The sequence below is a fragment of the Panthera pardus genome, unplaced genomic scaffold, assembly GCF_024362965.1.
Source record: "Panthera pardus isolate Hobbes unplaced genomic scaffold, ASM2436296v1 HiC_scaffold_25, whole genome shotgun sequence".
In the NCBI taxonomy this organism is placed as follows: domain Eukaryota; kingdom Metazoa; phylum Chordata; class Mammalia; order Carnivora; family Felidae; genus Panthera; species Panthera pardus.
The window spans coordinates 56465921-56489443 of record NW_026526821.1 but is presented as its reverse complement, the minus strand read 5'-3'; positions in this window follow the sequence as shown (position 1 = coordinate 56489443).

The window sequence follows — 23523 nt, the reverse complement described above, 5'->3', positions numbered from 1 at the left end:
GAACATCTCAGAGCAGTTATGTTCAGAAAGTTTTTGACCCTGAGAATGGAATTAGTTAAAATGGGTTTGGGATAATAAACATATACCCTTAATCTGCTAAAATACCTGAAAAGAAATGTACCAACCTGATATTATCATTTTGGAAACATAAAATTGCATTAAGAATTTTGTAAAGTATCAAGGCTCTTAAATATTGATATCCTTGTGTTGTATTACAAAATATTTATTCTCGTTCCCATTTGGCACATGCGAAACCACTCCTGATCTTTCGCCATCATTCTGGGGTGGTTTGATAGTTTAACAACAGTCTTAGAGACAAAATTTTATTAATGCATCCCTTAATTTAGATCACCTAGCTTCCATGATTTTTAAAGTATTAACTTTTAATTGATATTCTTTCAGTAGTATTTTTTAAAAATATTGACCACATCAGTTAAGTGTATTATCACTGAAGTGTCACAGGGTATTGAAACCTTAATAAAAGTGACTTAATTAACTTGTCAGCCTTTATCAACTGCTGAGTAAATAGATAAGCCCCATTTCAGTGGCTGGTTTTTTTTTTTGTTTTTTTTTTTTTTTTTTTTTTCATTTTGCTTTATGCTGATTCTGGCTGCCTATATTACACTCATCTTTACAGGTCTCTTCATTGATCTGTCACCAATGAACCCAGCTGACACTGCCTTTCTTCCTATAATAGGAGTGTGTCTGGGGAGGTCTATGCACACACATACCTTCAAACAACATATCACAGACTTTCAATGTTTCTCCGCTGCAACAACAGATTAGTTTGAACTGCATGAAATTGCCAACATTTGTTTTGACTTACAAAGAAGGTACAGTTTTGAGGTCTATGTAACTCCATACTTACGCCCATTTTTCTTTATAATTGGGCACGAGAAAGACATCTTACTCTGATTTTCCATAGTCAAACCATCTTCCTGATGCCTGAGGTCTGGCCAAGCGACACAGAAAGTAGGACGTGGAAGTTCACGTACACACATCCCACTCCATCTCTTACTCATTTGCGTGTATTGTCTAGGTTTTTTTTTTCTCCTTTTGAGTTTATGCAGGCAAGCATATACATACTGTGCCCATGTTCACACATGTACACACACGCACACATACACGAATGTACACATATGTCATAACAGTAAGATCATGAGAAGAATGTGTTCACATCACTTCATTGACCTGTTTGGGAAAAGACTGAAGGTGAGTAGAACTAACCAGCAATTGGAGAGAAGCAGCAGAAAACTGGGGTAGGGGTCTGGGTAACCATATCTCCATAGGATAGGATATCTCCATATCCTAAAGTGACACAGTGGAAACAAAAAGAAGTTTGGGGGTCTGCTCAGAACTTTCCCAGGACTTTTTCCACCTCTTGCTGTTGCTTTCCTAAGCCAAGACTGTTGATGCTTCATATAGTAGTTTCCTATTCCTGCTATAACAAATCACCTTAAACTTAGGGGCTTAAACCAACACAGACGTAATCTCTTGCAGTTCTAGAGGTTGAAAGTCTGAAATGGATCGCTCTGGGCTGATATCAAGGTATTGGCAGAGCTGTGTTCCATCTGGAGGATCTAGGGAAGAATGTGAGGATGTGTGTCTTTGCCTTTGTCAGGTTGCACACATTCCTTGGCTTGTGGCTCCTTCTTCCACATCAAAACCCACAGTGAACTTTCTCCCTGACTGATTGCTCTGTCCCCCTCTTGCATTTATTAGGACGCTTATGACGACTTTGGGTCCACCTACATAGTCAGGGATACCCTCCTCAAGTTCAACTGATTAGCAACCTTAATTCCGTTTGCAACCCTATTCCCTATTATTGTGCAACTTTACATATTCACAGGATCTGGGGATGAGAATGTAGATATCTTTAATGGGCTATTATTCTGCCTGTCACATGTCAATATACAGATTTAGGTCAGAGCACATAATTATTTGCTTGCTTTCTGTAGAGGTCTCTTAAAATGTAAAGTCAAATCGTATGATTCCTCTGCTCAAAATCCTCCGGTAGTTTCCAACTTCTCTCTGAGATAATAACCGATTACTTAAAACGGGCTCCAAAGCTCTTTGGGATTTGTCCTCCAGTTAATGCTGTATCTTCTAGCATTCTCCCTGTTCCTTCCACTGCTCTAGCCTCACCTGACTCCAGGCTGTTTCTCAACACAGCAGGAAGCTTCTTGCCTCAGGGCCTTTGCACTTGCTGTTTCCTCTGCCTGAACCACACTTTCCCCTGATATGTATGCAGTCATTTAATCCTTTACTCAAATGCTGACATCTCTGTGAGACCTTCTGTGGAACTATCCTAACTAACTTGGCAGTGGCCCTGCCCTCACTGTTTCCTGCTGTATGTTTTTTTTTCCCATGACACTCATTAGTATGTATCATTTTACTCATTTCCCTTCTTCAACATCTGCCTTTGCCCACAAGAGCATTAGCTCCATGAGGGCAGAGACCGTTGTCTCTTTTGTTCACAATTATGTATATTTCCAACACCTTGAATAGCAGATGCTCACTAGACATTTAATTCATGTCCTGTGGCATATGTTTCTTAGATGTCCTCTGACATGTTTAAGTCTGAGGTACATGCATGATCATCTCCATAATCCCTGCGTATTGAAACTTACATCTAATTATTTATGTACTATAAATAGCAGTGCCAAAAATTCAACATTCAGAAATAGTCAACATATGTTTATTGAGAATTACTATGTAAGGCATTATATTTGACATATTCTACTTCGGTTAATCTTATTTTCTAAGTTTATTTATTTATTTTGAGAGAGAGAGAAAGAGAAAAAAAGAGAGTGGGGGAGGGGCAGAGAGAGCCAGAGAGAGAGAATCCCAAGGCTCTGTCGGTGCAGAGCCCCATGCAGGGCTTGAACTCATGAACTGTGAGATCGTGACCTAAACTGAGATCAGGAGTCAGACCTTAACTGAACCATGTGGGCACCCCAGTCAATCCAATTTTTTACATTACCACGTGCCATGGCATTTACACATGCCGAGTTTCTAAGTATCGCTTTGGGAAGCGTTTGTGGCACATACAAGTTTGTGTGTGCGTACGCGTGTGAAAGAGAAACAGATAGATTGTGTTTATTTCTCACGGTGTGGGTTGTCCAAACTTTAAAAGAGGCTGCCATAGGGGCAGGGCCAGGATGGGGCAGTACGAAAGGGTGTAGACAGGAAATAATATGGTGGTCTTAACATGAACAGAATTCCCATCGAAAACATGGTGTATTAAGAGATGGATGTCAATTTTTCAATTGGGCAAAATTACCTCTTATAGCAAGATCATGCTTCAATGTGTACATGTAATAATCCCCTCCCCTAATTAGTAACTAATTACACTAGTGCTGTAACTTCTATTGGAAAACTATCTGTGATCCTAGAACCACGGAAAACACCAGAAACATCTGATCACATATGAGCTATCATTTTTAAAAATAATTGTCAATAAAGCTAACCTTTAAACGTTTGCTATTCTGGTTTCTTTAACTATGTTCATGAATGGACTTTTTTGTGATACAAAATTTGAATTCTTCACACTCTAAGAGACTGACAACATTTAAATTCATCCTTTTTCTCAAATCTATGCAGATACCCATAAGATATTCCAACACTAGATCAAATACGTTTTTTTTGGAGCTCTAATAAAGCAAAATAAAGTAGGCATTGATGTATGGATATGATCCTACTGTAACTGGAATACTATACCCAATTTTCCTCTGGGTATAGAAATAGTGTTCCCTAACACAGCAATTTGACTGACACAATGTCAAATTGTTGTAGAGTATGGCTTTTATTTTGCTCTATTACTGGTAGAATTAACAATATTTTTGATAAATAATGCAACTATTGATTTTCATTATATTCTCTGTTGTATCATTTTCAGTCTGACATTGGGGCAGAGATTTATTTTGAGGTAGCTTATAGTTGTTGACTTGAATTGCTAATGAAAATACCAAGAAAATAAAAACGTGATATTAAAGCCTAAGGTAGTCAATCTGCCAGGCAATCAACAATCAACTGAACCCACTCTTCCAGGCACGGTGTCTTACAGACTGAGATCCACACTTCAACTCAACAGAGTCAGGTTCCCTCGAAGAACTTCCGTTTAATTGGAGGAAAGGCAGACAATACAATGAAAAGGTGATCGATAAAAATGGCAATAGGAAGTATAATAGATTCTACTGGTGAAGAAGCTGAAGCAGAGTAAATGTGGGAGAATGCCCAGAGTTGCAGGGGCTACAGTGATTGAGGAAAGCCTCTGGGAATGGTGGGCATTAGACATTTTGGAAGTCAATTTTGTCAAACACTGTGTCATTAGAAGGATAAGGTGAGATACTGTAAGTGATTGTGTGGAAATCTATCCCAACCAATGGAACAGGTTGGGACACTCGAGGAATGGCATTCTAATGTTGGGGAGGGTGTTTTAGTTGGATGTTTCAAATTCAACATGGATGTTATGTACATGGCATTTCTCCCTTTTTGTACTCCCAATGGACTTTGTATCTTTATTATAGCCATTGGGGTAGTCAGCACAGAGCGATTTTACTTAATTACACTTCTGTCTCTTTGACTAGAACTGAGCTCCTGGATGGCAGGGAACCACATGGGGGCTATCACGCTCCCCAATGTGCAGTGTCTGTGCTCCTCAAATATATACCATTTGGGAACATTTTCTGTTAAGTGTTGATACTCACAAGCATTTCATTTCTTTTTTTTTTTTCTTCAATTTTTTTTATTTATTTTCTTTGAGAGACAGGGTGAGAGCATGAGTGGGGGAGGGACAGAGGGAGAGAGAGAGAGAGAGAGAGAGAGAGAGAAAGAATCTCAAGCAGTCTCCACGTTCAGGGTGGAGCCTGATGCGGGGCTCCCCTAGGGGCCCTGGGATCATAACCTAAGCCGAAATCAAGAGTCGGACACTCAACTGCCTGAGCCACCCAGGCCCCCCACTCACAAATATTTCTTTAATGTAAGTATTGTTTCACTTTTTAGAGGGTTTGAAGTTACTGAATTCTGGCCTTGGAATCTGTTTTATGTTGATCAGTTTTGATGAAACAAGAAAACAAGGTAGAAGATTGACTTAGGTAAAATAATCCACGATAGAAAAACCACTAGAAATACCTTTTGAGGGGAGCCTGGGTGTCCAGCTTCGGCTCAGGTCACGATCTTGTGGTTCATGGGTTTGAGCCCAGTGTCGGGTTCTGTGCTGACAGCTCAGAGCCTGGAGCCTGCTTCAGATTCTGTGTCTCCCTCCCTCTCTACCCCTCCCCAAATTGTGCTCTGTCTCTCCTTCTCTCTCAAAATAAACATTAAAAAAAAAAAAGAAAGAAATACCTTTTGCAGTGGAGAATAATGGATCTTGTGTTTTAAATCATTTCATGTATGGTAACTTTATAGAAGAGCACACATTTCCTTAGCATTCTATGTTCAAAACCAGAAGCAGTTGGAAAATCTGCCACAGATTTTATTTTATTTTTTTGAATTCCCATTTGAGCGCACCACAATGGATAAAGGAGGAGCGAGCAGTCTGACATGCTATTTATCCAGCTATAAAATTATCATAATTAGAGAAAGCGAGATATTTTGGTATTTAAAAGACCTTATTAGTTCTTTGAATAATATTTATAAACAAATATTTGCATTTAAAATATATATAATTATATGAAGCATAATCGAAGAAACTAGTTTTAGGGTTGTAAATTAATGGTTATTTATAGTTGCCATGAAATTGATAGGGATTTTAGATATTAAAAAAGGTGTCTGTTTATATATGAGTCATATTCACTCCCTTGGGGGCATGAGAGATATTTAAGGCTTCTCACAGATGTTTCAAGATCAATTTGTGTAGAGTGTGAAGAACCAGTGACATATATATGAACTATATGGAAGGTGAATTCATTTTTATACCTCAAAAATGAATCCATGAACAATACGGCAAATAGTAAAGGAGATATTCTGTATTTGCATATCACAATCCAGCTGTGACTATACAGCATTCATGAATGTCTGTCATGGTTGAATTTAGTCTGTTTGTAAAGATGCTGTCCATCACAGTGGCACCTGGATGTCTCGGTGTGTTAAGCATCAGATTTCTGCTCAGGTCATGATCTCGTGTTTCAGGAGTTCGAGCACCACATTAGGCTCCGCAATGACAGTGTGGAACCTGCTTAGGATTCTCTTTCTCTTTCTCTGCTTCTCCCCTACTTATGCTCTCTCTCTCTCTCTTTTGAATAAATTAAAAAAAAAAAAACTTTAAAAAAAAGGCGCTGTCCATCATTAATCTATAAACCTTGATATTAAAACAAACCACAAGTTCTGCAGGTAAAGATTTTCAGCATTGCATATTACAGAATTTTCTTGTAATTGTACACGCGATTTTTAAAAGGATAATACTTTACTTTGAGGGCAGTTTTCAGATTACAGAAAAATTGAGCAACAAAGATGGAGTTCCCATCCTCCCCTCTCCATCTTGCACATGGTTCCACCTATTGTTAACATCTTGGATAAATGTGGCCCATTTGCTACAATTGATGAAGCAATATTGATATACTATTATTAGCTAAAGTACATAGTTTACATTAGAGTTCACTCTTTGTGTTGCACATTTCTATGGATTTTCACAAATGCATAATGTCGTGTATCTGTCACTAGTATCGTATAAATAGTTTTACTGCCCTAAAATCCCCTGTGCTCAATCTATTCATTTCTTCTTCCCCCTCCGAACTCCTAAGCAATCTCTGATCTTTTCACTGTGACTATATTTTTGCCTTTTCCAGAAAGTCATGTAGTTAAAATCATGCACTTTGGCTTCTTTAGCTTAGCAATAAGCGTTTCAGGGAGCCACATGTCTTGTTGTGGCTTGTTATTTTGTGTTTTTATGGCTGGTGATATTCCATTGTATGGATGTGCCATAGTTTGTTTTTCCCATTCACCTACCGAAGGGCATCTTGGTTGCTTCCCGTATTTGGCATTGCTGAATAAAGCTGCTGTCAACCTTCATATGCAGGCTTATGTGTGGACATAAGTTTTCAGTTCTTTTGGCTAAAAACCAGGGTGTGTGATTTCTGGATTGGATGATAGGACTACATTTAGATGTGTAGAAAATCGCCGAACTATGTTCCTCTTCCGAAATGACTCCCATTTTGCATTGCCATCAGCGGCGAATAAACGTTCCTGTTGCTGCAAATCCTTGCCAGCATTTGGTGTTGCACCTGCTCTAGATTTTGGTGTTACAAGAGGTGAGATGGCTGTGCGTCCTATCGCGTTGCTGTTTATTTCACAAGTCCCTAATTACGTTTAATGTTGAGCATCCATTGATATACTTACTTGCCATCTGTATATCTTTGGTGAGGTATCCATATCTTTTCCCTCTTTAAATTTTTTTTATTGTTTAATTTTGAGAGTTCTTCAAAGATACGTATATCTTCGTATACGTAGGATACAAGTCCTTTATCTAATGTGTTTTGTAAATATTTTCCCCCAGTATGTGGCTTGTCTTTTTATTCTCTTACTAGTTGCTTTTGCAGCATAGACTTACTAAAATTTTAATAAAGCCCAAATTATCAAATTTTTTTTTCTTCATGGGTTCTGCTTTTTGTGTTATGTCTAAAAATTTCTTTTTTTTTAATTTTTTTTAACGTTTATTTATTTTTGAGACAGGAGAGACAGAGCATGAACGGGGGAGGGTCAGAGAGAGAGGGAGACACAGAATCGGAAGCAGGCTCCAGGCTCTGAGCCGTCAGCCCAGAGCCCGACGCGGGGCTCGAACTCACAGACCGCGAGATCGTGACCTGAGTTGAAGTCGGACGCTTAACTGACTGAGCCACCCAGGTGCCCCTAAAAAGTTCTTAATAAATCCAAGGTTACCCAGATTTTATCTTATGTTATCTTAAATAAATTGTAAATTTTTCTTTATCCAGTTAGGTCTCCGGCCCATTTTGAGTTAGGTTTTGCAAAAGGATGTAAAATCTGTGTCTTTTGGCATGTGGATGTCTGGTTGCTCCAACACTGATTGTTGAAAAGAATATTTATGCTTTGTTGAAGATTGCCTTTGCTTCTTTATCAAATATCAGTTCATTATATTTTTTTTTTAATTTTTTTTAACGTTTATTTATTTTTGAGACAGAGAGAGATAGAGCATGAACGGGGGAGGGTCAGAGAGAGAGGGAGACACAGAATCCGAAACAGGCTCCAGGCTCTGAGCCATCAGCACAGAGCCCGACGCGGGGCTCGAACCCATGAACTGCAAGATTGTGACCTGAGCTGAAATCGGACGCTTAGCCAATTGAGCCACCCAGGCGCCCCTCAGTTCATTATATTTGTGTGCACTCATTTTGGGGCTCTCTATTCTGCTTCATTGGTCTATTTGTCTATTCTTTTGCCAAGACTGCACCGTCGTGCTCATGGGAGCTTTACAATAGTTCTTGAATTTAGATAGTGTCATTCCTTTGACTTTATTGTTCTTCGATAGTGTGTTGACTATTTTAGGTCTGTTGCCTTTTCAAATAAACATTAGACATTAATTGGTTGCTATGCACAAAATAACTCACAGCCATTTTGACTGGGATTGCATTGAATCTGCACATCAAGTTGGGAAGAAATGACAACTTAACAATATTGATTCTTTTTATCCAAGAACGGGGAAGATCTCTCCATTTATTTAGATATCTTTGACTCGGTTGTCAGAGAAACGTATCAGACAGGAAATTGGAAGTCCCTCGGTAACTAAATTTTCATATTTCTATACTAATAGGATAGCATATTGTAATTCCATGAACACAATATCTATGAAAACTTGTAAGTCCGTTCTACAGCCATGTGTTCTCCAGCAAGAGGAAGTGGAGAGCTGAGGAAATGATTTTGAAGATTCAAACCACTCAATTCTAAACATGGAAGCATATATGTAGAACCAGATATGGATGCTAAAGACCTCAGAAGAAGAATAGATTGTACGTCTTTCTGTGATTTGTTGATATACACAAAAAGAATGCAGAGACTTTAAATCACTCTTTGGACAATCACTACCACATACAAATGAAGGAGCCAAGAAAAACACTGGCCTTGATTCTGAAAGCTTGATTGGGTTTATTCACACAAGGAAGGTGTGGAAGTAAAAATATCTCTCATCCAAGTACTTGGAGCATTGTCTGGTGCAAAAGAGAAATAAAGAAGACAGCCAAGTTCAGGATACCAACGCCCTATTTACGGTGACTATTACTATTTTTTTTTTCTAAAGGAGTAGAAAGGAGGATGCCTCTCGGCTGCCATGACTTATATGATAATTTCTCCTTCTTTTTTTAAAAAAAAATTTAATGTTTGTTTATTTTTGAAGGAGAGAGAGAAAGACCGCGAGAGTGAGAGCATGAGTGGGGGAGGGGCAGAGAGCGAGGGAGACAGAATCTGAATCAGGCTCCAGGCTCTGAGCTGTCAGCACAGAGCCCCACGCCGGGCTCAAACCCACCAGCCGGTGAGATCATGACCTGAGCCAAAGTCGGACGCCCAACTGATTGAGCCATGCAGGATCCCCAATTTCTAAAGGACCTATTCTGTTGCTTCAGAAAATCTGCGAGAGAAGAAAACAAACTGCCACAGCAGATCCAAGCAAATGTGTTGGCATCACCATGCAAATATAAAAGAAGAAACTAACCCAAGCTCACATTAAACATCTTTTTGGATGAACTTTTTAAACCTCTGTTGATGTGACCTTTAAAATTTGAGAAAGCATTACCAGCCACATGATCTATAAGGAAAATATCCATTTTGTACAAATTAATGCTCTTCAGCACATGCCAAAATACTTAATTATTTTACTTTTTTTTTAATCGCTTTGTCCTTCCGTTGAAGGGAGTGGAGGAAGATCTGAGAGCAGTAAATAAGAATTATGTTCTTTCCTACAACAGGGTATATAGGTTTCTAAACACACAGACATGTATCACAAAGAAATGTGTGAAACTGAGACCAAAGTTTACTTTTGTACAAGTAATAAAAATAATCTGGATGAAAAGAAATCCCAATCTGGAGAAATAGGAGGTTAACATGAAATCTAGATGGATGGCTAGATGGGTACAGCTGAAAAATTACATAATTAATTTTGTCTCTGATTGTGTGTGTTTTTATAAAGTGTAAGTCACAGGTCAAATGTAAGCATTTGTTTTTATTTTGCACAATGATCATGTCCAGTATACTGTATAAAGCCAAACTAAGTAAGATTAATGCACAATCCTAATTAACAAAAATCATACTGTTAAAAGCAAGGTACATGCTTACACATAAAATTAACAATCTCTTCTTAATCTGAATCAGAATGGTCACCGTATCAAAACTTTACTAGAACAAGTCTTTGAGTTCTTGTCTGATTGAAAGGTTAAATTTATGAGATTGCTAAGGAATCCAGATGGACTCTCATCTCCACAACCACATGTAGCTAGGTTAAATGCGAATTACTCAGAGTAGGCTTGAAGTGTAGTTTCTATCATGGTTCACCAGCGACTCGGGTATTAAGTTGCCCTCGGTACTGAATACATAATAAAAGTCTCAAAAATTTAGTGCCAACTAGTAAATTCATTTGAAACAGGGTTAGAAGTGATTTTTTTTCTAATTTAGAATAGATAAAGTTTTTACGGATTTCTTGATATGCATTGGGTCTAGTTTGATTTCATAAGACCCACTAAAAATGGGAAACCTTTATTCCCTTTGGTGGTAATATATACCCATTGTTATCAGTGTTTCACACATGCCAGTGGGGCTATGCCTTATCAGGACACAATTCTAGAAGTGTGTTCCATAGTCATAACTAAAATGGTAATCAATATTCATTGAACACTAGGCACTGTTCTAAGATTCCGTGTAGTAACTCAATGCTCCAAACAGTCCTGTAAAATGGCTATTTATTGTCCTTATTTCACTGAGGAGAAAACATAGAAATAGAAGGGATGGTTAACTTGCTTAAAGGTACTCAGCTTGTAAGTGACAGAGCCAGATTTTTTGTTAATGTTTATTTATTTATTTTGAGAGAGAGAGAGAGAGAGAGAGAGTGAGCGAACACCAGGGAGGGACAGAAAAAGAGGGAGAGAGAATCCCAAGCAGCCTCCATGCTTTCAATGCTTTCAGCACAGAGCCTGATGCAGGGCTCAATCTCACGAACCATGAGATCATGACCTGAGCTGAAATCAAGAGTCAGACAGTTAACCAACTGAGCCACCCAGACACCCCAACAGAGCCAGACTTTTAACGCATGAACTGTAGACTTGTTCTGGAGTCCATAATTCTAGTTATTATATTTCACCATCACACTATATGTGATCCAAATACTCTGGGTACCAACGTATTTCCTGAAATTATAAGCTGATATAAACCTTATTCAGGTAGTTATTTATGAGAACACTAGAAAAAGGTTCTTTAACTAGTCTTAATTATGATGACAAAAATGTATTTGACATGGGTAGAACTCACAGTACAGAACAAGAACAGTTTTCGAAGTAATTACCTAAAGCATGATCGTATAGATGCAAAACAGCCATTGCTTTCCATGTACAGTTTTTGTGGTTGTTGTTTTTCTGTAAGTCACTGTTGAAAGTCTTAGCTAAATGCAGCCGAGTGAAATATTCCAGTCTCTGCCCTCTTAGAATCCATTGCAAGTTTGGCTGATGTTTCTGGACCATTTGACAAACATCTCTGTGCCATGACGATTACTATTAACAGGGTCATTTGTCTGTACGGGGGCTTTTACCACAATCATGTAGAATCCTGCCTCTAGCACAGAATCTGGCACTGGCATACGTATTTGGTTATTAAACCTTATAATCACTGGGTTCGCTCTCCATGATCTATTTGAGGTGTGATCACCATATGCTATATACCTGGAATTCTACTTACTCCTTATGGATTTTTTTTTTCAAAACTTAAGGGGTTCTTTTTCATCTGATACGTATTTTGCAAATGTCAGCCATAGTTACTTAATATTCTCTCTTCTATGTGGCCTTTCTCGGGCTTTATCTCTCCTTAAGCTGCTTCATGGTATAAAGCGAGGTTTTTAGACTTCCTGATAAGAAGACGTCACTTGATCCAATAAATATTTACGGAGCACTTAAAATAGGCTAAGCCCTTTCCCGTTGAATGTGACTTCACAAAGATTACATGACTCAGAAACAATTGACTAGGCTACGTTTTCTACATGGTATTAGTCAATATTTTTCTTTCCTCTGGCACTTCACCCTTGTAAGGTTGGGATGCGTGGGTTGCAATATAATCATAGAGACCAGCTGGTGGGCACGAAAGAGTTCTAATTAATTTACTCATTGTGTGTGAACAATGGGTTTTCTGAAAGACAACAGCTTTTAGGGGAAGTTCATTCTAGCAACGTTATCCAACTAGTACTGGATATTGAATGACATATGCAGTACCTCACGGGAAACCTATAGTCATGATAGTCTTAATACGAAAGAAAAGATTGTATTTAGAACTTTTTTTTTCTTCTTTCTAGAGATATATTGCTCTAGTGGAGGGATTGACGTTCAGACAACTTCAGGACTGAGGGCTTCTTCTTCCTGATGTAGGCTCTGTTTTCTCGGGCTGGGAATTGTGTCTCTATATGTTTTACAGATAGTGTTCAATGTCAATAAGATCGTTTATGCGATCTGCGAGAAAACACACATAAGCATTCGAGTACATACGGAGATAGATTAAACTTTCTGGGGAAGCAACATGCGTAGGAGGAGGAATGAAAAAATACCAAGCATTCCGATTCTTCTGGCTCTTCCAATAGCTGAAGCCATTTTGGTGCTGGACCATTCTTAAAATAAATAAATAAAAGAAAGAAAGAAAGAGAAAGAAAGAAAGAAAGAAAGAAAGAAAGAAAGAAAGAAAGAAAGAAAGAAAAAGAAAGAAGAAAGAAAGAAAGAAAGAAAGAAAGAAAGAAAGAAAGAAAAGAAAGAAAGAAAGAAAGAAAGAAAGAAAGAAAGAAAGAAAGAAAGAATAATTTAGCCTACAGGTTATGGTTCTTGAAGGGAAGATATTAAAGGGAGACTGCATACCATCGCTGAGTGTATGTATTTAATAGGAAAACCAATACAAAACGAAAGTGAACGTGAAAGTATATATATACATACATACATATATATATATATATGTATATACGTATATATATATATATATATACGTATATATATGTGTGTGTATATATATGTGTGTGTGTGTGTATATATATATGTGTGTGTATATATATGTGTGTGTGTGTGTGTGTGTGTGTGTGTGTGTGTATACACACATATACTTGTGCTCCCCGATAAGAAATAACAACACAAAGCATTGTTTCTGACCTTTATCATTTATGGGACAATTCAAAATCTCTCCTGCACCCAATTCTGATTAAAGACATCCTCCACAGGCTTGACTATGCTTTCCCTCTGTCCCTTCCTCTTCTCCACCTGCAGTTCTGAGCTTTGGGGATAAGAATGTAGGAAGACTAATTAAGAAAAAGAAAATGTAAATGAACAGAAAGAAAATGAATGGAGGGAAGCTGGAAAAGGAAAGTGTTGTGAGAGCAGCATAATTTTGTTCAGAAATAGGGTGTAGATTTTAAGAAACGGAAAGATCTTTCTTTAGATGTTCATGCTCCTTCCCTTTGTATTTTTCAAAAGGAGCAAAAGAAAATGCATGAGGCTCTAAGAGTAGTTAAGGAAGACTGCAATGTAAAAAGTTCATATTATATTCATTGATACACTTATCTGGCTCTTTTAAAAATAAACATAAGCCTGAGTCACGGACAGTCTAAATGGTACCTGGTGGCCCAATGTATTAAATGACGCATTTTAAATAAAATATGTTTGATCACTCAGTGATTGGAAACAAAAGATTAAAGGGAAAACCATTTGTGGTCTCAGAATTTTCAAAGAATCACCGTGTCATTTGTTTGCATAAAATGTATTAATTTAGGAAAATTACAAATCATTTCTGAAAGGCCACTCAATCAAAATATGAAGAGTCATGTGCCACGAAAGACAAAAAAGATCAAGCTGAATACAATGCAGTTTGAAAGAGTCCAATGATCTTATTAATAATGAAAAGATGCAAAGTTGTTATCATATGAAATTTATTCTAACCTGAAATGCTGGAATTAATTTATGACAAGTTTCATTCTCACAACTTTAAAGAACACTTTAAAGCGAAGTCTTACTCCTTCTCCTCATGCGGAAGGAATGAAGTCACGTTTGAATCTTGGCAACACAGCAATATGCTTATTAGCTTTCACTTAGAATTAGGTCTCTGAAGGTTTTAAAAGTCTTTCGAAAGATTTTAAAGACAAGTTTCTTTTAATTGCCACACATTTTGTCATGAAGAAGAATTGCATAATGCAGCAATTAATGTTCTTGAAGAAAAATTTATTGTATCTAATGATAATCATAATAGCTCACACTTACTGAGTGTTTATTCCGTGTCAGGCAATGTTATGGGAATGTGCAATGTATCAGTTCACTTATTGGCACAGCAACCCTACGTGGCAAGTCCCTGGTGTTTAAGCCCGTTTTGCAGATAAGACAGCTGTGGCTCAGAAATAATATTGTAAGGGTGGGTAGAAAGCTCAAAGAAGATTCTGCCCTGGACACAGAGTCCAAGGTGGCAGAAATCACAGAGATCCACACCAAGGAATGGTTCAATGAAATATTTAACTACTGAAGATGTTACATGCTGTTCCCTTTCTGTGTGGACTTACACCTCCCAGTCTCCACAAACTTGTGTATCTGAGGCATCAAGATAAAGGTTCCAGATCAAGTGAGATGAACAGAATAGGCATATACCTTATTCCTGCTAACCACCATTATGAGACTGAAAGAGCAAGAAAGGCCCAAGAAGGCTGAAAAGTGAACTTTCACAGTTTACTTGCGGTTCTTAACTGCCTTGCGAAATGTTCCAAAAATGCCCAGTATTGTTCTCTCACTTAAGGTGTTCTGACCTGAGTTTTTTGTCACTGTGATTAGGACTACAACACAAATCTTTATGTTGGCTTCAAAACATTCCCACGCTCTGGATTAAAGTTCTAGCTTGTGACAGTCAGAAGAGTTCCTTTCAAATTCTTATGTTACAGATAAAGGATTGGTGATAGCATTATGATCCCTCCAGGGGCTTTAAAAAAATAGGCATGTTGAAATGTATGGAGAGACAAGACTTCCTTGAAAGGTGCCACAAGCGAGAATACTGGAGAAACTCAACAGAGTGTTTGTTTCAATAAAACTGACAAATTTTTTCTATAGTTTTCCGTGGTTTCCCCTTACAGGAGGTAGAAAATGCATGGCCAGAATGTAACACAATGATTGGATTACTTAAAACATCTGAACTACATAAATCTACAAAGACTCTCAGAAAAGTTGCTGATTTTCTTTCATTCTAAAATATCAGCAGATGTAGACCTCCACTTTGCCATAGTGCCACGTTTTAAGTGAAAAATGTCACTAATGTTTTCTTATAAATTGAATATTTTCTTTTGAAAATACATTAAAATGAAAAATGCTTTTGCCAGAGTTCTTTCCTTCCTTCCTTCCTTTCTTTCTTTCTTTCTTTCTCTTTTCTTTTTTTTTTTCTAGTGTTTGTTTTACTCTTAATTCTCACAGTAAAAAAAGAAATATGGAGTACTAGGATTAACTTCAAAAGTGATATATTCTTTTCATGGACAATATTCCATCTTGCAAGACTTTTCTTTTAATTGAAATATAATCATTTTCACTTGAAATAACTCTAGGCCAGGCGTAAATGGATGAGTGAATACATAGGAATTCTGTCCTTTCTCTTTATTTTTGTTTGACCTTGGACAAATCACCTTGGTTTTCCTGGTTGTGAAAAATAAAAGAACAGTGATCTTCATGATACATCATTTTAGGATTGTTGGGATACTTATTACGATAAAGTGGCAGATTTTCTCTGATAAGAAGTAACACTGGCATAGGAAAAATGTGATCCACAGCTTTTGGGAAAAAAAAAGGTATTTGTTGGATCCTTTCCCCTCTCCCCCTTTAAAAGAGCTGGTTTAAAGAGGTACCTTGAGGACAAAGTATCTGCTGAATTCTCTTAATTTCTGTAGGGTCTACCAAAGTGCCTTTAACATACTAAGTTTCCAATAAATCTGCTTTGTATCGTTAGATTAGTGAAAGCAAGTTATTGACTGTGAGTAGAGAACACAGATAATTCTAAATGGTCTTTAAAAATAAGACAGTATGGATTTCAGATTACCATTCAGCTACCTGATACCATGGAGGACCTATCATTTTATAGTGTGTGTATCTCATTCTATGCCATGTCTGTTGGAAGGAATGAGCATCAGGTTCCCAGACGAGTATTTGTTTCTTTTTTACTTTATAGTAGTTTTTTAATGAGAAGGTTTTAGATTGACCAAAAAAAAAAAAAAAAAAATTGCAATGACAGTACAGAAATTCCCATATACCCCACACCTACTTTTCTTTATTAGTAATACCATATGTTAGTAGACTACCTTTGTTGTAATTAATATACCAATATTGATACATCATCATTCATTAAAATGCATGCATTATTTAGTTCTCCTTAGTTTTTAGCAAGGTTCTTTTTCTGTTTCAGGATTGTATTCAGAATGTCACATTACATTTGGTTGTAATGTTTCCTTGGGCTCCTCTTGGCTGTCACAGTTATTCAGACTTTCCGTATTTTGAGGATCTTGAGAATTCTGTGAGATACTGGTCAGGTGTTTTCTAGAAAGTGCCTCAAGTGGAATTTACCTGATATATTTCTCATGGGTAGATCATGCATGGATATAGGTTGATGGGAGGAAGACCAAAGGGGAAAGTGCCATTCTTATCACATCTTGCCAAGGTACGTGTCATTGATATGCTGTCACTATTGATGTTAATCATGATTACCCAGCTGAGGTAATGTTTTTTTAGGTCTCTCCACTGCGAAGTCCCTGTTTTCCCAATTTCCATATCTACCCTTTGAAAGAAAGGCAGTATGTACAACTCACTTAAGAAGTGAGGGGTTATGTACTTTTGAAGGCACAGTATCTACATAAATTTCTAAATTACTTAAAATTCCTTTTCAAAAGATATCTGTTTGTTCAAATATTTATTCATATCAGTATGGACTTGTAGTTATTTATTTTCTACTTTGGGTTATGATTCAATGCTATTTTATTTATTTACTTTCTCCCATTATTTTTTGTCAATTACGGGGGATTATGCAAACAATAATGTCGTCTGTGAACAAGAAAGTTTAATTTCTTCCTTCCCATCCTGTATATTTGTTATTTCCTTTTTTGTTTGTTTCTTTTGTTTTGTTTTGTCTCATTAAGCCAGTTAGGAATTCTAGTGTCATGCTGATTAGAAGGGGGAAGAGAGGACATCTTTGCCTTGTTTCTCATTTTTGGGAGAAAGCATCCAGTGTCTCATCATGAGGTATGAGGTTAGCTGTAGGTTTTATTAAGATGTCCATTACCAAATTGATAAAGTACTCATATATTCCTTGCTTGTTAAGAGATTTTATCCTGAATATCAGGTGCTGGGTTTTGTCAATGGCTTTTTCTGCTTCTGCTGATAGGGTCCCTTGATTTTTCTTCTTCAGCTTGTTGGAGTTATAGATTGCACCAATTGATTTTTGAATGGTAAAGCAGCCTGGTGTATTTGAAACAAATCCCCGTGGGTCATGGTATATAATTTTTAAAAATACATTGCTAAATTTGATTTGTTATTTTATTAAGGATTTTTACATACTATGTCCGTGATAGAGGTTTTTACATCTGTATTTGTATGTTACATCTATGGCCAAGAATTTTTACATCTGCGTTCATGAGGATTTTCACAACTATGTGCATATACGTTGGCTTATAGTTTTCCTTTCTTTGTATGTCATTATCTGATATTGGTGTTAGGATAATGCTGGCCTCGTACAATGAATTAGGAAGTGTTCCCTATGCTTCTATTTCCTGGACAATATTGTGGAATATTTTCTTAAATGTTTCATAGAATATACCAGTTAAATAATTATTTAATTATTTATTTATCTTTTAATATGAAATTTATTGTCAAATTGGTTTCCATACAACACCCAGTGTTATCCCAAAAGGTGCCCTCCTCAATACCCATCACCCACCCTCCCCTCCCTCCCACCCCCCATCAACCCTCTGTTCTCAGTTTTTAAGAGTCTCTTATGCTTTGGCTCTCTCCCACTCTAACTTCTTTTTTTTTTTTCCTTCCCCTCCCCCATGGGTTTCTGTTAAGTTTCTCAGGATCCACATAAGAGTGAAAACATATGGTATCTGTCTTTCTCTGTATGGCTTATTTCACTTAACATAACACTCTCCAGTTCCATCCATGTTGCTACAAAGGGCCATATTTCATTGTTTCTCCTTGCCATGTAGTATTCCATTGTATATATAAACCACAATTTCTTTATCCATTCATCAGTTGATGGACATTTAGGCTCTTTCCATAATTTGGCTATTGTTGAAAGTGCAGCTGTAAACATTGGGGTACTATGCATCAGCACTCCTGTATCCCTTGGGTAAATTCCTAGCAGTGCTATTGCTGGGTCATAGGGTAGATCTATTTTTTAACTTTTTGAGGAATCTCCACACTGTTTTCCAGAGCAGCTACAGTTAAATAATTTGATCTTGTCCTTTGTTTCTTTGAAAGTTAATAGTTTTTTATTTGATTAATAGATGTCAGTGAATCCAGATGATCTCTTTTTCCTTATGTGAATTTTGGTAGTTTGTATCTTTCAAGGAATTAATCAATTGGATCTAAATTATAAAATTTGTGGGTGTAGAATTATTCATAATATTTTTAATTATTCTTTTAATGTCCATGGAGTCAACAATGATAACCATTTTTTTTTTTAATTTCTGGTATTGGTTCATTTTTCCATCTCTCTCTCTTTTTTTTTTTTTTTTTTTTGAGCTAGCCTAGCTAGAATTTATCAACTTTATGGACTTTTTTTTCAAAGATTCAGGCTGGGTTTCAATTATTTTTTCTTTTGTTTCCCTGTATTCACTTTCATTAAAATCTGCCCTGTTTTTTTCTTATTTAATTTCTTTTGCTTACTCCAGTTTACTTTGCTTTTCTTTCCCTAGTTTCCTGAGGTAGGAGCTAAGAATAGTGATTTTAGATATTTCATTTCTAAAATATTCACTTATTATTATTATTATTTTTTTAAATTTTCCTGTAAGCACTACTTTTGTTGCATCCTGCAAATTTTGATAACATAATTCTTTGTTTTCTCTCTTTCCCAGGCAGAAAATCCTTGACTCCTATTTTCTTTCCTTGAGTATCTTGAATTATTACTCCATTTGGCTTTGGCATAAATCATTGTTGACGCAAGTTTGATGATAATCTAATTTTCTGTCATTTATGTAATTTGCTGTTTTTGCCTGGGTGCCCAAATAATGTTTTTCTTTCAAGTCCAATAATTTTAGAATATATCTTAAGTTGGTGATTTTCAGGTTTATATAGTTAGGTACCTGGTTTCAATATGCACTTTTAAATTGTTGATTAATTAATTTAATTTTTATTGAATATAGTTGGCACACAGCGACTCAACAAGTCTGTATGTTATGCTGTGCTCGCCACGAGTGTAGTTACCATCTGATAAAAGTATTCTGCTTGCAGTTTAAACTTGTAACTATTTTTAAATTTCTCTTTTGAAACTCCTTAGGGATGTATTATTTAATCTCCAAATATTGAGATATGTCCCAAATGTCTTTTTGTTATTGATTTGTAGGTTAATTCCACTGTGTTTTGAGAACATAGATTGTAGAATTTCTGTTGTTTTGAGTGATATAAGCTACATTTTAAGCACTAGAATGTGGTCTGTCTTGGCCAATGTTCCACATGAGACTGAGAACAATGTGAATTCTTCTGTTGTTGAATGTAGCATTCCATAAATGTCAATTAGATCAAGATGATTGATGGTACTGTTTAGGTCAACTCTAGTCTTACTGATTATCTGCCTGCTTGATCTATCAATTACTGAAAGGGGAGTACTGAAGTCTCCAATTATAATAGTGGATTTGTCTATTTCTTCTATAAATTCTATCAGTTTTTGCCTCGCATATTTTGATGCTGTTGTTAGGTGCACATATGGTTAAGACTGTTATTATATCTTCTTGGAGAATTAACTCCTTTATCACAATGTAATAGTCCTCTTTCCCCTGATGATTTTCCTGGTTCTGAAGTCAGCTTTGTCTTAAATTAAGATAGCTATCATCTTTTGATTAGTCTTAGCATGGAATATCTATCTTCCTCCCTTTACTTTTAATCTATCTGTGTCTTTCTATTTAAAGCAGGTTTCTTGCAGACCACATATAGTTGGCTCTTATTTGTTTGTTATTTTTGATCCACTGTGTCAATCTCTCTCTTTTAATTGGTTTATTTAGTGACTTCTACTTAAAGTGACCCTGTTTTTTATTGCTGTGTAGTTGGTGTGCAATATTAAATTAGTTTCAGGTGTACAACATAGTGATTCAACAATAATATGCATTGCAAAGTGATCACCACCATAAATCTAGTTACCATCTGTCACTGTACCGAGTGGTGACAATATTTTTAACTCTATTTCCTATTCTGTTCATTGCATCCCATGATGCAATGGAATATATTTTGTAACTGGCACTGTGTACCTCTTAATCCCCTTCCCCCATTTTACCCATCACCCAAAGTGACTCTTGATATAGTTGGATTGACAGCTACCATATTTGCAAGTATTCTCTCTTTGCTTCACTTATTCTTTAGATTTTTATTAACTTCCCATCTTTTTCTGCCTTTTCTTATTTTAACTGAACATTTTATATGATTGCATTGTATACCCTCTTCTGCTATATCAATTATTCTTTTTTAAAAAAAAAAAGTTACACCAAAGTCTGCAGTATACATTTTTTAGCTAGTCTTAGTTCACCTTGAATATCATCCCACTTCATGTGTAGTGCAGAAAAGCTAGGATATTACCAGTTCCTTCCTCTCATCCCTTATTACATTCCTGTCTTTCATATCACTTATTCCTGTGTTATGATCACCCAATACATTGTTACTATTATTACCTTAGATAAACAAGTACCGATTACATCAGTTAATTTCAAGAAAAATAAATACTTTATTTTCCCTTCAATTATTCTTTCTTCAGTGATCTTTCTTTCATCATGTAGATTCGAATTTCTGAGCAAATCCTTTTCCTTCCCCATTAGGAAAATTAAAAAAAAAATCGCGGAAGCTTTCTGTCAACAATGAATCCTTCCATTTTCGTTTGTCTGGAAATCTTTATCTTCCTTTACTTTTGAAGGATAATACCACTCAATATAGAATCAGGGGATGGTGTTTTTTTTCTTTCCACAATTTAAATATTTTACTCCATTCACTTCATGTATGCATGGTGTCTGCTGAGAAGTCTGAGATAATTCTTCATTTTATTCCTGTAGATGTAGAATGTCCCTTGTCTCCTCCCCCCATCCTATTTCAAAATTTTTCTCTGTCTTTGTTTTTCTGCAGTATGCACGTTCTAATATGCATACGGACATTTTTTTTGGGTATTTATCCTGGTTGGTGATCTCAGAGATCTTGTATCTGTGGTTTGATGTATGTCATTAGTTTTGGAGAATTCCAGTTATCTCTTTCCTCCATTTTCTTTTTCTTCCCCTTAAGCATCACAATTATACATATATGGCATATTTTGAAATCGGGCTGCAATTCTTTAGTATCTTGCTTTTTTAAAATTATGTTTTCTTTCATCATTCCAGTTTGGGAAATGTCTATTGAACTTTCTTCAAGGTCACTGGTTCTTATCTCAACCATGTCCAGTTTGCTGATGAGTTCATCAAAGGCATTATTCATTTCATGTATATTATATATATATACATATATTATACATATACATATACATATGTATATATGTGTGTATATATTTGTATATATATGTATATATGTGTGTATATATGTATATATATGTGTATGTATATATGTGTGTACATATATGTATATATGTGTGTATATATGTATATGTGTGTGTATATATATGTATATATGTATATGTATATATATATGTATATATGTATATGTATATATATACATGTACACATATATTATATATATTCCCTTTAATTTTTTCTTAGAATGTCATTTTTCTGTTTACATTCCCCTTATGGTATTTTTTGATATAGATTCTTTCCATTAGAACCCTTAATATGTTAATCATCATTTTTTAAAATCCTCACCGGACAATTTCAACATCTCTGTCATATCTGAGTGTGCTTCTGATGCTTAATTTGTTTCCTCAGACCTGTGGTTTTTTCCTGCTTTTTAGTATGCTTTGTAACTTTTTTTGTTGTTGACAGCCAGACATCATGTGTCAGGTAATAGGTACTGAGGTATTAGGGCCTGAGCTGTATAAGGTTTTATGTTATGCTAGCCAGATGTTTAATGTTTGCTATACTATAGGTGCCAGAACCTTCCATTCCCCTAATGTCCTTGTTTTTGTCCCTCTTATTGACTTTTGACTTCCCTGAGTTTGTGTCTTGAAGCCTTTTCGACTGTAACAGGCTGTTCATGCAGTAGAGCTCTTTCGGTAGAAAGCTGTGGAGAAAGGAAGTATCCTCTAATTTTATCAATCAATCCCACTTTTTTAATGGACCTGTGTCCCTAACGTGTGGCCTTCAAAGTATTTCTTGACTCTTTTCTCCCTATTACAAGAAACAGAAAGGCTATTGGAGGCTGCATGGGAGAGATGTCCTTCGACCCCCACAGGGATGGGGGAGAAAAGTTCTTTTCTCCATTAGGAGAGTAAGCCTTTGTTATGGAAAATGTTCTAGAAGTATTTCCCACTGATTATCAATCTTCTCCTTGCCAGAGAAAGATCTTTCTCAGTTCTTCACTATGACATCTGTGTGGGGTTCTTGGAGTTAAACTCATCAAAGTTGGGGGATCCACTTAGACTGCAGATCCCAGGAAGTTTTCATTCTCATGTTAGTCAAGACTCAGCCTACTTGTTTGTCTTATTTTTTTAATGTTTATTTATTTTTGAGAGAGACAAGGGTGGGGGAGAGGGGCAGCGAAAGAGGGGGACAGAGGATCCAAAGCAGGCTCTGTGCGGACAGAACACATGAACCATGATCTCATGAACATGATCTCATGATCTCGGACACTTTGACCGCACCACCCAGGTGCCCCTCAACATTCCTATTTAAGTGTCGCTAGCAGTTTATGGTTACAGTGGCTTATGCCCCCGTTCAGCAAATCTCCATAAGGACTCTCTGCATTTGCCTGTCTCTCCAGATTTGGGGATGGTGGTTTGCTGGCAGTTCTCTAAAAAGTCCAGGAAAAATCGCTGATTATCCATTTGCTCAGATTTTCTTGTCAGTACAAGAGTGATAACTACCAAGGTCCTTACATGTTAGAGCTGAACCTGGGAAGCCTGCCATTATTTTCTTTCATTCCTGCCGTCTTTTTATCAAAAGGTTGAGAACTTAACCTTCCCTCGATTTCTAGAGAAAATAGAAATGTGATCATTATG